Source organism: Kogia breviceps, chromosome 13 (assembly GCF_026419965.1).
Source record: "Kogia breviceps isolate mKogBre1 chromosome 13, mKogBre1 haplotype 1, whole genome shotgun sequence".
In the NCBI taxonomy this organism is placed as follows: Eukaryota; Metazoa; Chordata; class Mammalia; order Artiodactyla; family Physeteridae; genus Kogia; species Kogia breviceps.
In genome coordinates, this window is record NC_081322.1 from 718,645 (window position 1) to 743,187 (window position 24,543).

General features: G+C 38.2%; 1 protein-coding gene across 2 annotated transcripts in view; it reads left to right on the plus strand.

Annotated features, from left to right (window-relative positions):
- Positions 1-24,543, plus strand: part of ME1 (malic enzyme 1) — a 185,806-nt gene that overhangs the window by 35,015 nt on the left and 126,248 nt on the right. The gene's annotated exons all lie outside the window — the stretch shown is intronic.

Sequence of the window (24,543 nt, forward strand, 5' to 3'; positions counted from 1 at the left end):
ACAATTTGTGTCTTTCTTTATTTTTTTGGTAAAGTGTTTGCAATAATTAAAAAGAATTATGGAATGGAATTGAAGTTTGGAAAAATCTAAAACAAACTTCATTTAAAAGAATATTTAAAAATACAGTGTTTTATTTCTGATTTAAGATCATGGGAAAGTTTTTTTTTTTTTTGCGGTACGCGGGCCTCTCACCGCCGTGGCCTCTCCCGTTGCGGAGCACAGGCTCCGGACGCGCAGGCGCAGCGGCCACGGCTCACAGTCCCAGCTGCTCCGCGGCACGTGGGATCTTCCCGGACCGGGGCACGAACCCGTGTCCCCTGCATCGGCAGGCGGACTCTCAACCACTGAGTCACCAGGGAAGCCCATGGGAAAGTATTTTTTTATAAACCAATTTATGTTTCCTTTTACAGATAATAAATGAGCTTTTTTTTTGTTTTTGGGAAAAAAGTAATTGATCATAACTAAGCTTGGCTCTGAGATGGTAATTACCACTATTATGTTTACATTTTACAAGTTAAAACAGAGATTCCCAATTTTCCTGAAAATAAGGAGTATATTGTTTCCTAAATTCAGAGTTGGCATTAAACTGGCTCTTCTGTTGATTTCTTTTAAATGAAATTGTCATCACCTTTAAAGATGTGTAAAATATATAATATAGTTTTTCTAAAACCATAGCTTTATTTATTATATCACTTTAAATACTTTTGTAGCAAGAAACAATTGAAATAAATATCAGTGCTTTTAACAGCAGCAACAATAAAAGCTTGAGTTGACTGTATTTGTGCTGCTTATAGTTCTGAATTTAAAGATAAAAAAGAAATGTTTATAAGTTTATACCACAAAAAAAGCCTATTGAAAATACTGTCATTGAAATGAGTATTTTTGAGGTAAGATCTGAAAGTTAGATTGAATATGTAGATTTCTTGAAGGTATATTGATGTAGTGATAAGATTTTGCACACTTGTACCACATTACCTTTTGTATAAAGAAAAGAATTAGCCACATTATCCCTTGTATAAAGAGAAGAATTATACGTAGATGGTCTGTTAAATTACACTAATAGCACGTATCTATGTTGCATTTATATATTGGCTATGTTAACAGTGAATACATTTTTTTCATAGAAAAACAAGAGTTAGAATTTAGCTGGTAATTGTATTATGACAGGTAATGCTTTTTTGAGTATATCAGTATTTTTAATCTTACAAATAATACCTATTCATTATTGAAAGAATGAGAAAATGCATATATACAGAAGGAAGAAATATTTTAAAAATATGCAATGTCATCATAGCAAAAATTCCGATACATACAAATACATACTGTTTTCCTTATAGAAGGGATCATACTGTATAAACTGTTCTTTACTGTTTCTCTGAGTGACATCATAAAATATATCTGTCTGTCCATGTCTATAAAATATATTTCTACATAAAGAAAGACTCTTAATAAAAGTGTAAGTGTATATACATCTTAGCTGTTTTAAAATGTAATTTAAGCATATTTATTGAAATTCAAAGTTTTCTATGAGATCCTGAGAAGTGCTAAGCTCAAAGTATTTGGGTTGAAGTTGACATAGAAATCCCAAGAGCAACAGTTATTTTTTTGAGCACTTACTAGGTACTAGGTTTTCTAAGGGCTTGGGACACATTGCTATATATATAAATCTAAAAGCAGAAGAGACAGGGAAACAAAAAGTAATCGTCTAGAGTGTTGGGAGGCAGTAAGTGTTACGGGGAAAGAAAGAGCTGAGCAGGGAAAGGGGGAGGCGGAGTGTCCTGTGCTTTGGGGGAGGGGCAGTAGCTGTTTGACATAGAGTGGACATTGTAGGTTTCATTGGAAGATGATACTGGAGGGGGCGAGGGGGAGATACAAGGGGAAACGTGTCCCAGGCAGGAGGGATGGTCAGTGCCAAGGCCCTAAGTGGGCAAATGCCTGGAGAGCAGGAGTCGCATAGAGACAGGGTGGAGCGAGCGAGGGCTGAGGCGTAGATGAGGTCACAGACGTAGGATAAATAAGAGGGTACAGAACCTATAGCTTCTTGTCGGCTATTGTGAAGAACACTGGCTTTTACCGTTAGTTAAATGGGTAGAAGAATCGGGTAGCAGGCTATCGCGGTAAACCTAGTGAGTGATATCAGTGCCTCAGATCAGGAGGGTAGCCGTGGAGTTAGGGGTAAGAGTTCAGTTTCTGGATAAAGATAAAGTCCCGAGGACTTCCTGTTGGAGCGCAGGCTTCCTAGAGCAGTGGTTAAAAGTATGGGCTCTGGAGTAGATGGCCTATTTTCACTTGCTGGTTTTGCCGCTTGTTCGAGTGTTGAGTAAATTAGTTAACCTCTCTGTGCTTCAGTTTCCTCCTCTGTAACGTGGGGATAGTACTACAGCCCAACATCCTTTATCTACATTTTTTAAATCCCCAACTTTGAAAACCAAAACATAAAAAAAAAAAAAAAAAAATCTCATTTGGGATCAAACCTGATCTATCTATCGGAGCCCATCCGGTGGCAAAATTTGAACTGAATTTATATGGGGATATTTATAGGATTTATGTGACTTAGCGTCATTTCTTTTCCTTTAGAAGTATTAGTGTATTTAATTATGGGGAGCTTTGTCGGAAATAATCGGATAGGTATGTAGATAGATGGATAGATAGGTAGATAGATAAGAAGGAAGGAGAGGAGAGGGAGAGGAAAGAGGAGAGATGGGGCGAGATGTAGCAGGGCGTTCGTAGCAAAATGCTCACACATGTTGATTCTAGGTGACGTTTGCATGGTATTAGTCTATCAACTTTTCTGCAATGTTTGAAACTTAAGTAAAGGGATACTTTACTAACAGAGAGAAAGTGAAATTTCCACAAGTGTTTCTAAATGATCTCTTTAATGGCACTTTTCTGTCATGTTGATTTTTAATGTGTATATTTTGTTAAACTTTTGGCGATTTTGAAGTTCTTTTTTATTGAAATAATATCTGACGTGCAATGCTATGTCATCAGGGAGGACGTCTGTGGTTGTGACATGCCTCCTGTTTGTCGGCCGCCAGCCAGGGTGTGTGGGTCCTAGTAGACCCGGCTCTCCACCTCTTTTCCCATCTCACTGTGGCTCCTTCTTTGTGTATCTTCATCGTTGCGGATAATCTTTTCTGCTCGTCTTCAGGTTGTTTTCATAGATAGTTGCTCTGTAAGTGGTTGTTATTTTGGTGTGCCTGTGAAGGAGGTGGGTTTAATATCCTCCTACTCCATCATCTTGATCCTGCCCCCCACCCCTTAATTCTTTAGTAGAATAATTCTCATGGGTTCTCCCATGATTATAAAAAAAAAAAAAGAAACCTGTTTGAAAACGTGTTATGTGACATATATCTAAATATTATATTTAATTAGAAAGGAAATTGTGATTGTGTTCGAATAATGATGGATCTTTCAGGCATCAGTTAGCATCTAGACTATTTTTGTTTAAGCCAAAATTGACAGATGTCTTTTCAACCTTTCCTACTGCAGCAGTAGGTATTCAAAGACATTTAGAAACCAAACAGAAGGATTATACCTCTTATTATATTGACTTTGTGGGTTTGGTGGTAGCAATTAGGAACATAATTAGTGAAAGTTAAGGGTTAATAGTACAAGTACTGAGCTTAGTACATACAGTTGCAAATAGGTATATCTTTTGATCTTATACTTTTTAATATATCTTAATGACATGATACTTTCCTATGGCTAGATATTTATTTTTCATTTTGAATATGGCATTAAAATCTGGCTAGGCATCCAAAAATAAATTCTTATGTGAATAACTCTACTTGTAACATTTTTTTCTTGAGGTATGATGCTGGAATATTCATTTGTTGGTGTTGTGTGGAATTTCTTTTCTGTTTGGCATAGATACATTGTGTGAGTTTTTTCAACATGTGGTGGATAATGATTTTTAAGAATGTTGTTGAGTTTGCTTAGATTGTCTTGTTCCCGTTCCATTCAATTCTTGCAGAATTTTTGGTATTTGGTAGTGCGTTATGCTTATGTCAACACATCTAATTGTGGCTAATTTGTAGATGATAGAGGTGTGATTGTTGGAAGCTAAAGACAATTCTTTTTTATATTTTTGCAGAATGCTGATCCTACTGTGTTACTTAAATTACTTGTATTCTGTGAAACTGTTCTTAAAGAAAAGTTTTGTGCAAATTGATAATGCAGGTTTATGTAAAGGACAGCTAAAGCAGATTTATGTAATTTCTTTGGAAATATTTCTGCCTGCTGTATTTTACACTGCATTTTCCAAGAATCATCTCCTTCTCCTATAAGTTCTTATTAGCTACATTACCACTTCACCATGCCTTTGGCAGTTAATCACGTTCCTATTTTTGGTATTTTGAATGTTCTATCGGCTACTCTTGGTCTCTTTTCTTTTTAAATTTAATTTATTTCAGTTTTTAAATTGAGGTATAATCGACATATTAGTTCCATGTATATAATGTAACGATTCGATATTTGTACATATTGTGAAATTATCACAAGTCTAGTGAACATCCATCCCCATACCTAGTTACAAAAGAACTTTTTTCTCGTGATGAGAACTATTAAGATATACTCTCTGAGCAGCTTTCAGGTATGTAAAGCAGTATTATTAATTATAATTTCCATGCTGTATATTACATCCCCAGGACTTATTTATTTTACAGCGAGAAGTTTGTAACTTTTGGCCTTCACTCCCTTCTCCCTGTCCCCCTCCCCCTACTTCTGGCAACTAACAGTCTGTTCCATCTACAAGCTCAGTTTTTCTTTCCCCTCTTGGTTTCTTTTGTTGTCATTTTACCATTCATTTAGTTACAACTGGATTGTAAGCATCTAGAGAGAAAGGATCATATTTTAGAATTTATTCCCGTACTTCCCATGCAGTTTTAAGCTTAGTGTCTGGTTGGTGCTGAATGAATGTATGTTGTTGGCTACCTCACAGAGATAGTAACTTAGTATTCCTCTATTCATCCACTCGCGAAGAAAAACATAAAGTATTGGTATGATCTTTGTATCTCCTACGCGGGCCTCTCACTGTCGTGGCCTCTCCCGTTGCGGAGCACAGGCTCCGGACGCGCAGGCGCAGCGGCCACGGCTCACGGGCCCAGCCGCTTCGCGGCACGTGGGATCTTCCCGGACCGGGGCACGAACCCGTGTCCCCTGCATCGGCAGGGGGATTCTCAACCACTGCGCCACCAGGGAAGCCCTCTCCTACTGTTTTAAGCTTACTGTTTTAACAGGTAAATTCTCCTAAATAATAGATCCGAAAGAAATTAGCTTCATTCCAAGGAATCAGGTTGTGAGGAAGTCAAGTTCTGATTAAATATGGACCATACAACTTTAAACACATAATAACTACACTCCTTTCAACTACTCATCTCTATATACAGTACATCCCTGATGCAATTTTGGCAAAAAGGGTGGGCTAATACAACAGTTTGTTGGTGATAGGTTTTTTAAAAAAGCACTTCCAAAGTCTGTTCTGACTAGCGCTGGTTTGCCAGCGCTTAGGCGAAAAAGAACCATTCAGTGCTCAGTTTAATTGGAGAACCAGAGTTAACTAAAATTAAACAGGATGCTTTATTGCAAAATTTCTCAGAATAATATGTATTTTGAAAGTTTTTTGGTCGAGGAGAGTTAGATTTAATATAGATGATAATATAGTTAACATAATTTTGGCACAAAGTACTTTTTCCCAAGTAGTGGTTATTACAACTGGTACCATTATAACCTGCGTTTCTGGATGATTAAAGGGAAGATGGGGCCATTCACTGAGTTTCAAAATAATTGAATATGTGTATGAGAGATATAGAAAGTTCTTTCGGGGATCTGTTGAGTGGTCTTTTTTTCCTCAGGCGTTTTATTTTATTTTATTCTTTTTTTTTTTTTTTTTTTTTTTTTTTTGCGGTACGCGGGCCTCTCACTGTTGTGGCCTCTCCCGCTGCGGAGCACAGGCTCCGGATGCGCAGGCTCAGCGGCCACGGCTCACGGGCCCAGCCGCTCCGCGGCACGTGGGATCTTCCCGGACCGGGGCACGAACCCATGTCCCCTGCATCGGCAGGCGGACTCTCAACCACCGCGCCACCAGGGAAGCCCTATTTTATTCTTTATTGAAGTATAAAGAATAAAATAACACACTGATTTACAGTATGTTAGTTTATATGCAGAAATATATATATACATATATATTCTTTTTCATATTCTTTGCCATTATGGTTTATTACAGGATATTGAATATAGTTCCCTGTGTTGTACAGTAGGACCTTGTTTATTTTACATACAGTGGTTTGTGTTTGTTAATCCAAACTCCTAATTTACCCCTCCCCCCCCTTCCCCTTTGGTAACCATAAGTTTGTTCTCTATGTCTGTGAGTCTGTTTCTGTTTTGTAAATAAGTTCCTTTGTATCATATTAGATTCCACATATAAGTGATATCATATTACATTTGTCTTTCTCTTTCTGACTTATTTTCCTTAGTACGATAATCTCTAGGTCCATCCATGTGGCTGCAGATGGCATTATTTCCTTCTTTGTTATGGCCGAGTGATATTGCATTGTATATATATATATACACACACCACATTTTCTTTATCCATTCATCTGTCGATGGACATTTAGGTTGCTTCATGTCCTGACTATTGTAAACAGTACTTCTGTGAACGTTGGCCTGCAGGTATCTTTTAGAATTATAGTTTTGTCCGGATATAAGCCCAGGGGTGGGATTACAGGATCATATGGCAACTCTATTTTTAAGTTTGTTAAGGAACCTCCATACTGTTCTCCATAGTGGCTGCACCAATTTACATTCCCACCAACAGTGCAGGAGGCTTCCCTTTGTCTCCAGCAGTTATTGTTTTACATTTTAATGATGGCTGTTCTGAACAGTGTGAGGTGATAACCTCATTGTAGTTTCAATTTGCATTTCTCTAATAATCAGTGAAGTTGAGCATCTCTTCTTGTGCCTGTTGGCCATCTGTAGGGACATGTTGACTTTTAAATGTCTTTGGGACTTCCAAATTGAGGGGGGCATCTAATAGGCAATTAAATGTGTGGACCTGGAACTTAATGTATTTGAGGATCCTAGTATTTTAACTCACACATTATATATGCTACATAAAAGGTACATGTTTTGATTTTGGCAATGATGAAGATTATTAACAAGACTAATTGTCAAAGAGAATCAATAAGATCAAAAGATCAATTTGCTTATTTTTTTCCCAGAAAATTCTTAGAAAAATGCATGGAAGGAAATACTAAGATGAACCAAAACAAAATACTAAGATCGTTTTTCTACATTTATTTTTTATTTGTATACATATTTCCTTTGGAATTCCAAAAAGGACTTGAAGTACAGTATTTGTTACTTAAATTGTGAGGACCAAGCTTTATTACCTCATGTGCAATTTCATATGAGAATGTCTACCTAGTAATATAGAGATGGTCATAAACATGACCATGATTAGACCATGATTATTGTAATGGAAATATATAGTTTCTCCAGAAGGGCCAAAAGTTCAGAAAATTTTGTAGTCTTATAGGGTGAGGGTGTCGGTTTTAATTGATATTGGGTTTATGAAAGAGCAGTAAGAAAAAAGCTTAAAAGGAATAAATGTAAAAAGAAACCTTCCCAAAGCTAATACTCCTTTAACCCAAGAATGTTTTCATTATATGCTGCAGATTATAATTAGAATAGCTATCAAATGAATGGTTAATAGGATGAACACTTTCATATTGTATCCTGTTTTATAAATGTTCACGTTTTCAATGTATCCGGTTTTCTTAAACAATCTTTTTTTATATGTACTATACAGGTATATGATGGAGATTTTACTTTATTAAGCTATAAGTATTTCAATAACTCAGTAATTAATTATAAATAAGGACAGTTTAAGTTGCTTATGGAAAAGAAACATGATTTCACAGCCAGTTTTTTTTTTTTTAACATCTTTATTGGAGTATAACTGTTTTACAATGGTTTGTTAGTTTTTCCTTTACAACAAAGTGAATCAGTTATACATATACATATGTTCCCATATCTCTTCCCTCTTGCATCACCCTCCCTCCCACCCTCCCTATCCCACCTCTCTAGGTGGTCACAAAGCACAGAGGTGATCTCCCTGTGCTATGCGGCAGCTTCCCACTAGCTATCTGTTTTACATTTGCTAGTGTATATGTGTCCATGGCACTCTCTCACTTCGTCACAGCTTACCCTTCCCCCTCCCCATATCCTCAAGTCCATGCTCTAGTAGGTCTGTGTTTTATTCCCGTCCTATCACTGATCTCTTCATGACATTTTTTTTTCTTAGATTCCATATATATGTGTTAGCATACGGTATTTGTTTTTCTCCTTCTGACTTCACTCTGTATGACAGACTCCAGGTCTATCCACCTCATTACAAATAACTCAGTTTCATTTCTTTTTATGGCTGAGTAATATTCCATTGTATATATGTGCCACATCTTCCTTATCCATTCATCTGTTGATGGACACTTAGGTTGCTTCCATGTCCTGGCTATCGTAAATAGAGCTGCAATGAACATTTTGGTACATGACTCTTTTTGAATTATGGTTTTCTCAGGGTATATGCCCAGTAGTGGGATTGCTGGGTCATATGGTAGTTCTATATGTATTTTTTTAAGGAACCTCCATACTGTTCTCCATAGTGGCTGTATCAATTGACATTCCCACCAGCAGTGCAAGAGTGTTCCCTTTTCTCCACACCCTCTCCAGCATTTATTATTTCTAGAGTTTTTGATGATGGCCAATCTGACCGGTGTGAGATGTATCTCATTGTAGTTTTGATTTGCATTTCTCTAATGATTAATGAGGTTGAGCATCCTTTCATGTGTTTGTTGGCAATCTGTATATCTTCTTTGGAGAAATGTCTATTTAGTTCTTCTGCCCACTTTTGGATTGGGTTGTTTGTTTTTTTGTTATTGCGCTGCCTGAGTTGCTTATAAATTTTGGATATTAATCCTTTGTCAGTTGCTTCATTTGAAAATATTTTCTCCCATTCTGAGGGTTGTCTTTTGGTCTTGTTTAGGGTTTCCTTTGTTGTGCAAAAGCTTTTAAGTTTCATTAGGTCCCATTTGTTTATTTTTGTTTTTATTTCCATTACTCTAGGGGGTGGGTCAAAAAGGATCTTGCTGTGATTTATATCATAGAGTGTTCTGCCTATGTTTTCCTCTAAGAGTTTGATAGTGTCTGGCCTTACATTTGGTCTTTAACCCATTTTGAGTTTATTTTTGTGTGTGGTGTTAGGGATTGTTCTAATTTCATACTTTTACATGTAGCTGTCCAGTTTTCCCAGCACCACTTAGTGAAGAGGCTGTCTTTTCTCCACTGTATATCCTTCCCTCCTTTATCAAAGATAAGGTGACCATATGTGTGTGGGTTTATCTCTGGGCTTTCTATCCTGTTCCATTGATCTGTATTTCTGTTTTTGTACCAGTACCATACTGTCTTGATTACTGTGGCCTTGTAGTATAGTCTGAAGTCAGGGAGCCTGATTCCTCCAGCTGCATTTTTCATTCTCAAGATTGCTTTGGCTATTTGGGGTCTTTTGTGTTTCCATACAAATTGTGAAATATTTTGTTCTAGTTCTGTAAAAAATGCCAGTGGTAATTTGATAGGGATTGCATTGAATCTGTAGATTGCTTTGGGTAGTAGAGTCATTTTCACAATGTTGATTCTTCCAATCCAAGAACATGGTATATTTCTCCACCTATTTGTATCATTAAGTTCTTTCACCAGTGTCTTATAGTTTTCTGCATACAAGTCTTTTGTCTCCTTAGGTAGTTTTATTCCTAGATATTTTATTCTTTTTGTTGCAGTGGGAAATGGGAGTGTTTTCTTAATTTCACTCTCTGTGAGTTAGATGTTTAACCCGTAAAGCTGTGGTGCTTTGAATAGTTTTATCCTTTGTGATGTGGTCCTTTGTGATCCATTGTGATGTAAACTGCCAAGTGATCCAGTGCCCAGAGTATCTCTTGCTTTCCTAGGTCATCTCACTTTGAGAGCTAAGGGGGCTTCTGGGAAGAGGTCAGAGGAGGTCCTAAACCTCTAAGTAGTCCTGGATACAGAGCTGCCCAGATGCACCAGGACTATTTTTTATTGAATTTGTCTTTCTTCGATTAAGCCACTTTAGAATCTTTAGAAATATTTAGGAGACTTTTGAGAACAGGGAATATTTTTGGTTGATAGCTCTGGTTAGTTTGTAATTTTTATTTTTTATTTTACTGGAATTTTCTGTTTCTACAATTTTATTGTGTTAGAATCTCTAGAAATTGAAATAGTTGGTGTTTAAGAGAGCAGCTAATTTTTTAATGCTTCTAGAAAGGTTATCATTTAAATAGTAGATATTAATAAGCTTTTCACCCTTTATCCATGGTAATAAGCCTTTGATTTGGATTTATACTTATTCCAAAATATTCTTTTGTTCATTTCTTTCTTTTCCCGTGACATCGGCCTGATATTTGCATATACTCCCCCCCCTTTTTAAAAAAAAACCAACAACACTACATGGTGGAATTTTTTTTTTTCAAAAGTATGAAACAAGTTATTGGAATATTTGGACTAGTGCAAGTCTCTTAACTGTTACCTCAGTTGATTTTTTTAGAGATAATTATTTGCAAAAAGTTGATTTTCATTTATTATGGAGATTTAGAGGATGATGATTTGTTGAACTACTAATTAATTCAAATTGACTATTTTTTTCTGAACAGACTAAATGTCATATTTATGAAAATGTATATGTGATTTGTGCTAAATAGGAGTGAGGTAGAGTAGCCTATATCTTAAGTTCTGGCAATACAGTATGTGCCCAGACGTAGTTTAAAATACCAAACTATATTCTTTCTTAAGTATTGCCTTAATTAGGAAAAATCTGGAGAATGGAAGAAATGTAGGCATGATTCAAAGAGTGTTCTTTCACGTCAGGATCTAAGGATTGTCTAAGCGTTTGCATAGACATATAAATCTCTTGCAAGGCAGTAAAACTTAGCTTTTACTGTAAAAGACCCTTAAAAAGTGTCAAGTAACAGTTCATTGAGTCTCCATATTCAGCTAGAGACTTTAAGTGTGGAAAACTTGAATGGAAATTTAAGTTTAGGATCCAAAAATAACCTTGCTGCAGGCTGTGTGGTACACCCAGGTGTTTTAAGTTTACACATAGCATATGGAGAATTATGAAAAATTGCCAAGTTTTATCTCAGGTAGTCTTTATGAAAGTGTATTAATTTGGGCATTATTATGTTTTTAAGAAGGATTATAAATATCAGTCTTCATTACTAAAAATAAAGAATTTTTTTAAAAGGAGGCAATGAATGGGTCTTTACATCACCTTCCCAGATCACATCTGGAATACTGAGTTTAGTTTTGGATTCCATATTTTTGAAGGGACATTGGCAAACTGCGATATACCCAGAGAAGAGCGACCAAAGCAGTGATAGTTATTGAAAACTTGTAATGTGAGAAAGAGTTGGTGGAAATAGAAATGTGAAGCCTAAAAGATAAGACTCGAAAGGGACATAGTTAGGTCTTCAATTATTTGCAAGATTTTCATGTGAAAAAAGAGTATACTTGCATGGGATAGCCTCAAAAGGTAGAAGTGAAATTAGTAGATAGAAGTTATTACAGTGATGCAGATTTACAGTCAGTGTAGATGAAGCTTTTCTGATAATTTATCTGACATTGGAATAGACTTTCCTTATTCTCCATCATTGGAAATAGTCATGTGGTTAGATAATCAGTGGTCATACGCATTATAAGTGAGATTCTTGCATTGGGTGTGATTGTAAAATAGTTGAACTCTAAGGTCACTTTTAACTAGAAAATTCCGTGAATTTTTAAAAGATCAGCCTACAGAAGAATAATTCCAGGTATTTGGAGCACCCCACAACTCACTCACATCATTTCAAATAACCTTGCTTTCTAATTCAGAAAGGTTTTAGCGGCAACTTTAAATCACAATTGTAGGATTTATTAAAAATAATAGATTTTCCAATAAGAAGGATTGTGAACAGATTTCAAGTGATTTGATGACACATCTCATCAAAATTCGTACCCCTTCCCCCAGACAAACACACAAGCACATGTCAGTTTACACAGCTGTATCCTGGTTATAGTGTTGCTGTTTCAACATTTCTCCGGTTTGAATGGATAAAAAGTTTCATGTTGACATTTTCTCATTTGAAGTAATTACATTCTTCTCATCTGAATTTTAAACATATCTTTGTAGTTTTTTTCAGACTTTGTTTTTCTGTATATGCTTTTAAACTGTTGTTTATTTTTATATATTTTCCTTAACTTAGTTACAGTTTTAGCTTGTAGAGAAATTATTAGGAAGAATTTTCCCAGAGGCAGTGCTTCGTCCCTCCCCCCTGACCCCTGCCCTCCCAATCAGTAGTTGAAGAGAAATAGCCAGGCTAGAGTTTGCTTTTATTCTTTCCACCAAATTTCCTTTGTGCTTCTTAGGTATGCTTCTGAAAATTCAAAGGTCTGTTTTTATGACAAAGTGCTCTGTAGTTAATATCGTCTAAGAATTATTTTATATACCTTTAAAAAATGTTGGTTATTTTATACATAGGTAATTTTATAGTCTCAATTTTAACTGTTTGAAGTAAAGTCATAATTGCAGTTGTCAATTTGAGCTCCTTACTGTATATTTTATAATAATATTTTATATTCACTGTAGTAAAATTTATAAAATATTTGATAGAATTACAAATTATGTAATTATCTACTTAAAATAAATCATGAAAGTTATTGAATTTCCTTTCTTTCTAAGCAAGGAAAATTTTCATTTATCAATATAAATTCTAGTCTTACAATGATTGGCGGCTGAATGAATGACATTTATAATAATTTGGAGGGTATCATATTTTACACATTTTACAAAAGTAGTGCTGCTTTTTGAAGTAAAACATTTCACTACGAAATGAGGTAATTTATTTTAAAAGTTGAAAATGGTATGTTATTTCCCTAATGGAAGAAGTTAATTTTTATTGACAACGTGCCAAATAAATACCATCTGTTTGATGAATTCAGTATTACCTTAGGATTCTTTCCAGTGTTTTCTGCTGTGGAAAGTACGTTGGATTTTAACTATCAGAACAACACCTGTTAATTTATGCTTAATTAATTGGCATGCTCATACTAGTTTTAAAATGAATAAAGGAGAGCTTATCTCAAATTGTTTTTATGTACATTTTCAGTTCACATGTATTTGGAAACAGTAGTAGAGTGTTAATGGAGTATGTGGAGATGGAGTCATTAACGTTTACTAGTTGTTGGTTTTCAAAATCTATGTATTTTATGATTTAATACAGTCATTCCAAGGAAACTCAGTATTACCAGGTTGTTAAGTACTCATTTTTCTACTTTGTACTCCTCTGTATTAGAGTTCTCCAGAGAAAGAGAATCAGTAATCTGTGTGTGTGTGTGTGTGTGTGTGTGTGTGTGTGTGTGTGTGTGTGTGTGTGTGTGCGCGCGCGCGCGCGTGTGAGAGATTTATTTTAAGAGATTGGCTCACCCGGTTGTGGAGGCTGGCCAGTCCCAAATCCTCAGGGTAGAGGCTGCCAGGCTGGAAACCCAGGGAAGAGTGGATGCCGCAGTTCACTCCAAAAGTTGTCTGCTGGCAGAGTTCCCTCTCCCTTGGGGAAGGTCATGTAAGTCTTTTCTAGTAAGCTCTTCAAAGATTGGATGAGGCCCATCCACATAATGGAAGGTAATCTGTTTTATTTAAAGTCTACTGATTTAAATGTTAATCTCATCTAAAAATTACCTTTACAGAAACATCTAGACTAATGTTTGGCCAACTATCAGGATACCATGCCTAGCCAAGTTGAGAGACATAAAATTTTTTTTTTTTAATTTTATTTATTTTTGGCTGCGTGGGGTCTTCATTGCTGTGCACGGACTTTCTCTAGTTGCAGTGACCGGGGTCTACTCTTTGTCACAGTGCACGGGCTTCTCATCGCGGTGGCTTCTCTTGTTGCGGAGCACGGGCTCTAGGCACACGGGCTCAGTAGTTGTGGCACGCGGGCTCAGTAGTTGTGGCTCGCAGGCTCTAGAGCGCAGGCTCGGTAGCTGTGGTGCATGGGCTTAGTTGCTCCGCGACATGTGGAATCTTCCCAGACCAGGGCTCGAACCCGTGTCCCCTGCATTGGCAGGCGGATTCTCAACCACTGCGCCACCAGGGAAGTCCCGACACAAAATTAACCATGACATCCTCCTAGACTCATGTTGAGTCGTCTTCTTGCATTGATTAGGTTCTATCTTGGATCTGAGTTGTTGAGAGAAGCTACACTCAACATGTAGCTTCTTGGGCTTTTCCTCATTGACTAGTATGTGTTCTGATTTTCAGAAGCTAAAATTATATGTTGTGTTGTTAATTAAGATTTGTCTCCCAAATAATGGAGTGTTTACATATAAAGAATTTCATCTATTGCTTTCTAGAAGACTTAATTCTAATAGATACTCCTTCGGAATATTGTTCAAATATGGTTTCACTTTAAGAAATTTCTAACACTAATTGATTTAATGACAATAATTTAACATTTAAACCTAGTTTTAGAAATTGTCAAATAACCCTGTTGATCACTCAGTTGTTGTGGAAGGTCCCTGCTTTTTCTTCCCAACTCTGCCACTTCTTCACGATCTTTTTGTTGATTCTCTGTGTTCATGATTTCTTCTCTCCTTCCTTTCTTTTATTGAGTGTCCACTACATGCCAGACACTTTACTAATCTGACTATTGGTAAATGAAGTATTTCCTGCCTTTGTGGAATTTATAAGTACAGGCCTACCTTGGAGATGTTGCAGGTTTGGTTCCAGACCAGCACAGTAAAGCGAATATCACAATAAAGTGAGTCACACATTGTTTCTGGTTCCCCAGTGCATATAAAAGTTAAGTTTACACTGTACTGTAGTCTGTTAAATTGTGCAGTGGCATTTTGTCTGCAAAACCAATGTACATGACTTAATTTAAAAGTACTGGGCTTCCCTGGTGGCGCAGTGGTTGGGAGTCTGCCTGCCGACGCAGGGGACGTGGGTTCGTGCCCCGGTCCGGGAGGATCCCACGTGCTGCGGAGCGGCTGGGCCCGTGAGCCGTGGCCGCTGAGCCTGCGCGTCCGGAGCCTGTGCTCCGCAACGGGAGAGGCCACAGCAGTGAGAGGCCCACGTACCGCAAAAGCAAAAAAAACAAAACAAAAAAAAGTACTTTACTGCCAAAAAATTCTAACCATCCTCTGAGCCTTCAGTGAGTTGTCTTTTTGCAAGACTAGCATCAAAGATCACTGATCACAGATCACTGTAACAAATATGGAAAGGTTTGAAATATTAGGAGAATTACCAACGTATGACACAGAGACAGAAGTGAGCACATGCCATTGGAAAAATGGTGCTGATAGACTTGCTCAACGAAGAGCTGCCACAAACCTTCAATGTGTGAAAAAAAAAAAAACAAAAAAACCCACAACATCTGTGAAATGCAATAAAATGAGGCATGCCTTTAATATTCAGGGGAGCAACAAAAGACCGTGAGTACAGCTTGGGTTATGAAGGAAATGAACAGAGGAGAGTGATTTCTTTTCATCGTGTAGCCAGGGATGTGTCTCTGAGAAGATAATATTTAAGCTGACACCTGAGGGATGAGGAGTTAGCTTGTGAAAACCAGAAAAAAAAAAAATCATTTGAGGCGAAGGAAATAACATGTTCAAAAGGTCTGGAAGTGGGGAGGATGGCATGAGACGAGGTTTGAGATAGTCAGGAGTCACATGCAGGTCTTGCGGGTCATGGTAGAGTCTCATTGTTATTCTTAATCCATTTGGGGAGCCATTGAGGTATTTGAAGCAGAGGAATGATGGCATCCAATTAAAGTTATAAAAGATTATTCTGGCTGTTAATGTGGTTAAAAGATTGGAAATGAGGGGCTGGAATGGAAATAGGAGGCCCAGTAAGAAGACTGTTGTGATATGGGTCCCCCTTGCATCAATCCTGTTGTCTTTGGGTGGACTTGATCCCCTTAGGATATGGAGTGAGGAAGTCAAGGAAGGCTGTAGTAAGCTAACACAGTTGCCAATAGCAGTAACCAACTCACACGGGAATAACTCTACAGTCTCTTAGTCCTGGAGCGGTGGCTGTAGGTGAGGTGACGTGGATATACGACACCCTAGTGTCTTTTCACTGACCCTGAAAACGTTAGCAGAGATACGAAGAGCTGCTGTCCATAAGAATTTCTCAAGCTTGCAGACTTAGTACGGTTAATTTTATTTATAACCCAAGTCCATTCTCCTGCGATCTTGTCCTCTGTGCACTGCATAAGTCCATCCTTTCTTCCGCCTCAAGGAAGAGCCAAGTAGACCACGTTTAACACTGCCCCTACATCCTATTCATTTCCTTTCCGTGCCCCTAGTTTTTCCCTTCAAATGTTGTCAACGAGGGAACTGCGCCTGCACAGCTCAGCGTCAGCTGCATCTCCTGCTCTACCGGCTTGGAGCTCCAGCTGTGTTCCTGGCTCTTCTCACCCTTACGGTTGCAAGAATGTAAACACTGCCTGATCCTCCTTATCTCGTATATCCCTCTCCATTTCCCCTAGGAATTCATTGGCTTAACATCTTATTTCCATAAACTAAACCTAATCCGCTTCTGCTCTTCAATACATTTCCTTCTTAATCTGTACAACTTAAGTGCAATGATCCGCTCCACCCACTAAAATGTCAGCGCGCCCCACTGTTTTCTTCTGGGTCCGATTTTCTTTTTCTTCTGTTCCTCCCCAGCCTACCGTTCCAGTCCCCCAGGTTTCTTCACGTTGGGGGCTGCGGCACCGTGCACTCAGTCACCTCAGCCAGACACCTCGGGGATGTTCAGGAGTTTAAGCCCCTTCTTTTCCCTCTGGCGCCTTGTCAGTTTTACCTCGTGCCCGTCTGTTGAGTCTCTCTCATCCATTCTATCCCATCGCCACTCTTTTAGATTAGGCCCTTCTCATTTCAAGAGAGAGTGAGTTTTCAAAAAAGGATGCCTAATGAAGTCCCTTTTCTGACTAAAATCCACCGAGGACTCCTCATTTCCCCCATCCTAAAAATCCAAACTTCTTCGCATGGCCTTCAGGCATTTTTGTAATCTGGCTCCTTTGTCTACCTCTCTGTCCTCATGGTTACCCCCTTCCTCCACTTCACACCCAGCTCTCCACCCCAGATTGAGTGCCCCCCCCAAACCCCGGGTGCTTTCACAGTCTGTATCACACTGACATATAGTAACTGACTTTCTTTTCTGTCTATCTGACTGTTTTTTCTCTAGGGTAGCAATTCTGTATCCTTCACCTCTACCCCAGAACCTAGGTGAACTACCACAGTCTTTGTTCAGTTCTTGATGGGCTATAGAGCATGGTTAAACATTGCCAGACTAGTATGAGCTTTGGATCTAAAGAGGCTTGATATAAATCTCTTTATTGCTTGTTATTGACTGTGTGGTTTCTTGGGTCTGTAACGTACATTCTCTGATATTTAGTTTCCTCATCTGTAAAATGAGTATTGTTAATATATTAAAATAAGATGATCTTTCTTAAACCTATCTTTTGACAGGAGATGTACAGCAGAAGTTAAAAACTAGCTTATCTGAAGTTCAGATGTTACAGTTCTCAAATATCAAATTCTGAACTTTTGAGGTGGAAATTTCTTTGTCTAAGTATTGAAATTAGTTTAGCACTGACAACAGTGGTTATCATTGAAACAGTTAAGATGTTGTAGAATGTACTTATTTAGTACAATATAAGAATGGAAAAAAGATGGCTTTCATGTGACTCATCAAGTCAAACTACATTTTTAGTATTAGAAGATTTCAAAAAAACGGTATGCAAATATAAACTATGTATTATACGTATAACTAATGAAGATATTTCTAAGGCACTAGCAAATCAAGACTTGTAAAAAAATTACTGAAAACGTGTTTGTAAGTATTCATTGAACACAAAGGAACTTTATACATTATTCTGCTTCCTGACCAGTATGTTATATTTGGTATAACTGTTTCTGAAAACAGATGGAAAGTGTTAAACACAAGCAATAATTTAAACTGTGTTAAGTTTTTCAAAGAAGCCCTCACCCAGAAAAAAATCTAGTAGTAGGGGGGAGTTCTTCTTTCACATGAGAAGATGAGCTCATTAATTTTTCCAGTAAGACAAACAAGATACTGACGTTGCATACTTTTTTTTTGCAGAGATTATTTTTACACCAAATTTAGCTTCTAATTTATTATCTTGTAGTTATAAGACATTCCTAACATGTGACTTAAAGTCTTGGACATGGTAATGTGGTTTCTTTTTCCTTTATTACCCTTCATTATTTCTCATGTAACAAAGTAGAGCACAAAGTTCACTAAATAATATGAAAAGTTGTACTAATGAAATACACTTTCTTAGTCATATAAATAAGGAAGTAATTTGAACACAGTGTTTATCAAAGTATGTAACGCTAACATGAACAATTCGAAAGGGTGTATATAGATGTAGAACAGCTTTCTTCTTGCTTTTATTTAGAAAGAGATACATGCGCCACCCCCAAACCCCCCAAATGAAAACAAAATACTAAACAATCTCAGAGGACAATCGTCATTCCTTACACAGAGAAAACCATCAGTGACTATGGTGAGAAGAATTCCTTGTGGTTGGAAAACAGGGATAAATTGCATGAAGTCTCATTTATGTATTAAGCTGCTTGAGTCAGTTTAAGAAAACTTTCACGTATGAAGGATCTCTATTGTGCAAGTGTCTGCTGACTGCCACCTTGAGCTTGCATAAAACCTTCCCTCCACTCGTGTGCCCCACTTAATAGACAAATAATTACTGAGTAGAGACTATACCTCCCAGTTTGATACTTTAACAGTACAGCAAACTGTGCTCAGTGAAGTTTAGTTTTGATTTATTCAGCCTGGTTCACAGGCATTCATAATTTAATGTTACATTCTGTCTTTCCTAGGGTCCCTATGAGAAAGAAATGCCAAATAGAGAAGGTTCTTCTCTATCTTTTATTAAAACTTCTTTTGGAAAGAAAGTCGGATATATTGTTCAGTGTCCTTTATATAGAGACTCATTTGATAAGTTCCTCTCGAAATTGAAGAACTGCCTTTTTTTCTTTCCCAGATGCAGTAGTATGTTTCTTTATGTTAGGTTTGAGAACTAACTCCATTTTCACTCTTGGACTTTGGCTGTATTTTGTGCTCAATTGCAGTGGTTTTCTTTAGATCACCTCCTGTTTCCTGTCTCCATCCTGCCCCATACACCACCCAAATTGTATTAATTCTCTTCAGTGAGTATGTCTTGCAAACCCAGATTTTAGATAGTCATTAGCCCTGGATTTCTTCCCAGGCTACGTGCAAAGCCCGTGTCCTCTTAAAAAAAAAAAAAAAAAAGTCTCTTATTAGAATTTTACATCTTCTTCCCCGTCCAGGGTGAGACGGCTTCCTGCACCCCAGAGAAAACAGAGTAAAGCCTGCCGGTCCTCTGGGTCCCTGTGTTTCCTGTCATTTTTCTATGATTTGAATAATTTCATGGTTTCCCTGAATCTATAACTTGTATTGTTTACTGACTCAAACCTTTATTAATGTAATGAAAACATCAATTTATCTAGTCTAGTTTTTATTTTTTTTTTTTTTTTTGCGGTACGCGGGCCTCTCACTGTTGTGGCCTCTCTTGTTGCGGAGCACAGGCTCCGGACGCGCAGGCTCAGTAGTTGTGGCGCACGGGCCTGGTTGTTCCGCGGCACGTGGGATCTTCCCGGACCGGGGCACGAACCCGTGTCCCCTGCATTGGCAGGCGGACTCTCAACCACTGCGCCACCAGGGAAGCCCTAGTCTAGTTTTATTTTAGTTTTAAAGAAAAAAAAAAAAAAAAAAAGAACAGAAGCTAAAACCATCATTTCAGTCTTTGTTTTGTTCTAATGCTTTCTAAACACCAATCCCTTTGTTTTCCCAGCCATGAACATGTGACATAGTTGTTAATTAGCAAGATCTTGAGATCCATAAGGCTTCATACATTTTCTTTCAAGTGATTCTTCACCGACCTGTTGCCTCTCCGTTTTAAACTAATTTGTTAGTTAAATATTTGGGAGCTTAAAAGATTATATTCTTTTGATTGACAATATGCTGCTAAACATTAGGATAAAGTTAAATATTTCTGATAACCATATTCTCAAGTTTACAATTCAGTGCTTGAGAGTAACTCTGATAATTTCATCAATGCCAAATGATTTTCTTTCCCCTTTCGGAAGAGACGTTCTTGACAGAAACTTCATTTCATTTCTGTTACTTCATGTCATATTTATAAATGTGCCAACGTATAACTACACCATTGAGAGAATTCTGTAGCTGTTCACAATGTATGGGAAACACAAATCCTTAATTTAATGAGAACAGTCTAGAAATAGTAAAAAAAAAATAAGTTTCAAAACTCATGTTTCATCTTAAATACAGTGAAAAGTGTATTTCTTGGATTCTAAAATCATTGCCGGTTCTTTATTGAAGTACATGTATTCTTGGCATGCCACTCAACTGATTTGTTTAAGAATTTTGCTCAGTTCTGCAGCCAGTCACATTCAGGAGTAAATGTTAAATATAACATTGAACTTTTGCATCATTTAGGAAATTAAGATGGCACGTCTGTCAACACCAGTGAACACTCAAGATTATGTTTGTTACTGTAGATCAGTGATCATCATACTGTTTTGCTTGTAAACTCTTCAAGAGAATTTTGAAGAACTTCACCCTTCTTAACATCTAAAAAGTATCATCATAAGTCTGAATGGTTGCAAGGAATGTAGTGCCTATATTAAATTCTGGTGTTGGACTTTTAGAAAAAATTAGGTAAGAAATATATGTAAATAATAAAAAATAAATTAACTTTGCTAGACATACTGTTCAAACTTTCTACATATTTAGTGAAAGATAAAAATACATGTTGTTAAAAACGAATTCGTATGGTGGATAATAACTTTACCTTTTAGATGAAGCTGTAGAAAAATATGCAACATTCCATAAAATAAAATAATGGGATTAACTGTAATAGGAAGAAATATGTCATAAATTCGATAAAATTATAATGTCTAAATGATAGACCTTTCATTTAAATGGAATCATATTACATTTTAATCTGCAGGTTTCATCCAGTATATCTAGAACTGTTTAATACTTTTGAAAAAAAAAATCATACGTGGGGCACCTAACCAGACAGAAATGGAATTAGGCACAACCCCCTAAAAGAAGTAGCCTGAGAACCCTATTATAAATCAAGTTAATGCTGTTTAACTTTATCCTTTAATTTCCCCCGAAGTCTTACTGATATAATAATAATATAGCTTATGCTTTTTGAAAGCATATTTCTCACGTATGCTTGACTTAAAGGAAATCTGACAGATTTCCTGTGATAGTGTAGATTTGAATTTGCAGAGGGTTGGTCGAAATGTGAGGGGAAATGGACATTATTTGGTTTATAGAGTAGGATTGGGGGGATCAGTTCCTTACGCCCCAGCAGAGGCAGCCCCCCCTGTAAAATTCTTTACAAAAGTTGAGACCGAATCCGGCCTCTGTACCCCGACACCGAATTAAATCTCAGAGACAGAGTTTTGGGTGACGTAGGAAAGAACAGCTTTATTGCTTTGCCAGGCAAAGGGGGCCTCAGCGGGCTCCTGCCCTCAACACTGTGTGTCCCGACCGGAGTTTTGTTTTGTTTTCTGTACGCGGGCCTCTCACTGTCGTGGCCTCTCCCGTTGCGGAGCACAGGCTCCGGACGCGCAGGCTCAGCGGCCACGGCTCACGGGCCCAGCCGCTCCGCGGCACGTGGGATCTTCCCGGACCGGGGCTCAAACCCGCGTCCCCTGCATTGGCAGGCGGACTCTCAACCATTACACCAGCGGGGAAGCCCCGCGAGGGGTTTTATAGTGCTGGTTCACAGGGGGCGTCATCAGCTCGTGGACATTCTTCTGATTGGTTGGTGGTGAGGTAAGTGGGAGTCAACATCGTCAACCTTCTGGTTCCAACCGGTCTGGGGTCTACGCGCTGGTGGGGAGCGAACTGTTAACTTCTCCCACCTGCTGGAGGTTGCAGTATCTGCAAAACAGCTCAAAGGTATTGCTATGTATCTCCCTCGAGGGGGAACCAGGACCCTGCCCCAAGGCTGCACTACAGTTTCTTGACTGTTTCTCCCTTGTCCTGCATCCCCTCCCTTCCCTAATTAGCAGTTGTTTGAACTGGTCCGTTGGAACTCAGGGTAAGTCGTGGAGGCTGAATGAAGCTTGTTTCCTGTAATGAAAGAAATGGGGGACACAGGAAGGCTTTTGTGCCCAGGAGCCCCACAGGGCCCTGCTCTGTATCAAAGTGGCTTCACATCAAAGGCATTTGCTTGAACTGTATTTGGCAGGGTACCAAGTCTGCCCATGTGGCTTATATTTTTCTACTGATGGAAGTTTCTTTCTCTGAAAAGGGGGGGAAGAAAAGACTGCCTAGAGACAATACCTGTTTACAACATTTTTTTCTTTTAGATTAATAAAGTCTTATTTTTATGATTCTCAGCATATGCATATGGAACTCGGTTAGTTTTCTTCAGTATTAGGAAAGGAAATGGGACTCGGTGGGTGAATAGTTTTGATCACTAGCTTTGATTTTGCATAATCTCCTCTGCAATAATACAGACTTCCAAAGGAACGATTAGCAAAAGGAAAGACTTCTGGATAAAGGCCCAGAGTCAAGGCTGTGGGATTACTTTATTAGCCATTTGAAAAGAACCTGAAAGCAAAGCTTCATCTAAGAAGCTCTTGCTATCCAAGAATGCTGTTTATCAGAGAAATGAGAATGAAAGAATTAGGATAAACTTTAGTCAGTTTATAGCAACAACAGCATGATTAATGAAAGTTGTTACATTCACGTGGAGATTCTCTTAAGATTTTGGACATGGGATCATGAGCCTGAGTGGGTAAATTTCATGCAAGTATTGGGACAAATCTTAGTGGTCTGAGTAATGTGTTATACATGGAGAAGTAATTGAATTCTTCTGTATTCTTGTTTTCACTGCTGTTTCTTGTCCTTAGTGCCTTTGCCTTCTTGCATAGAAAGAAGCGGCGTTATTCTAGGGCACTTCCATCATCGAGCGTCTTTATTATTTCCGCTCTTGAATGCCATTGCATAGTCAGTTTATATTGGCCTTGGATGTGACTCTCATTCCATAGACATCAAGTAACTGAAGGATTTTTGTCCTTCCATTGCCAATAAATGTTCGATAGGATGTATGCATTTTCCTATTACAGTGAGAAGAAAAGTGCTTTTTTTCCCCCCCCCTTTCCTTCATTGCTGTTTTTTGTAATTTTGGAAGGAAACCTGAGATACCAGCTGAGATGTGAGACTAAGTAATTTTTCTGTTGTGATAGAATTTGCTAATTCAAACAGAATGAAGCAGATGGGTGCTTGGCAAGTAATTGGTCCTAACACAATTGTTTTTTGTGTGTAGAAATCTACCATTCTATGACTGTTTCTCCATGTTTGTCTAGTCTCATTTTCGTTTCTGCCTCATAGCTCTGGATATTTTTAAATTTTCCTCACTATCACGTCATATTTAAAGGATTTTACACTATCTTATCAGATACTTTTGGTGTCTTTGCTACTGCTTTCTTTACTGAAAGGGAGTTTAGAAGAAGAAAATATCACATAAGGGATTAAATACAAGGTAGGTAAGGTTGCCTTTCTTTTTCCTTGCAAAGTTAAATTGCAGAATTTGTTGTACCTTTTCTTCTCACCATACAGTATCTTGGAATAATAGTAGTACAGACCGAGAAAGACCTGGATATGTCAGCTACTTTATTTCCTTAATTTCTAATATCACAGAAAACCTTAAACACACCTTCTTAAGATCTTTCGAAACCTAACCATTTGAATATTTAACAGCCTTTACAAATGCAAACCTGAATCACTTGTATTTTATCTAAGTTTTTATTCTTTTTTTTTTTTTTTTTTTTTTTGCGGTACTTGGGCCTCTCACCGTCGTGGCCCCTCCCGCTGCGGAGCACAGGCTCCGGACGCGCAGGCCCAGCGGCCATGGGTCACGGGCCCAGCCGCTCCGCGGCATGCGGGATCCTCCTGGACCGGGGCACGAACCCGCATCCCCTGCCTCAGCAGGCGGACTCCCAACCACTGCGCCACCAGGGAAGCCCTAAGTTTTTATTCTTAATTGAGATTTTAAAAATACGGATTCTGGGGGCTTCCCTGGTGGCGCAGTGGTTCAGAGTCTGCCTGCCGATGCGGGGGACGCGGGTTCGTGCCCCGGTCCGGGAAGATCCCACGTGCCGCGGAGCGGCTGGGTCCGTGAGCCGTGGCCGCTGAGCCTGCGCGTCCGGAGCCTGTGCTCCGCAACGGGAGAGGCCACGACGGTGAGAGGCCCGCGTACCGCAAAAAAAAAAGGATTCTTATATGCTTTGTAAGAATGCTATAAATATTTTAAAACTGTTATCTTTTTCTCTTTATGTCTTCTCCACTGCATCCTTTGAAAACTTTTCCTTTAGAGGTTT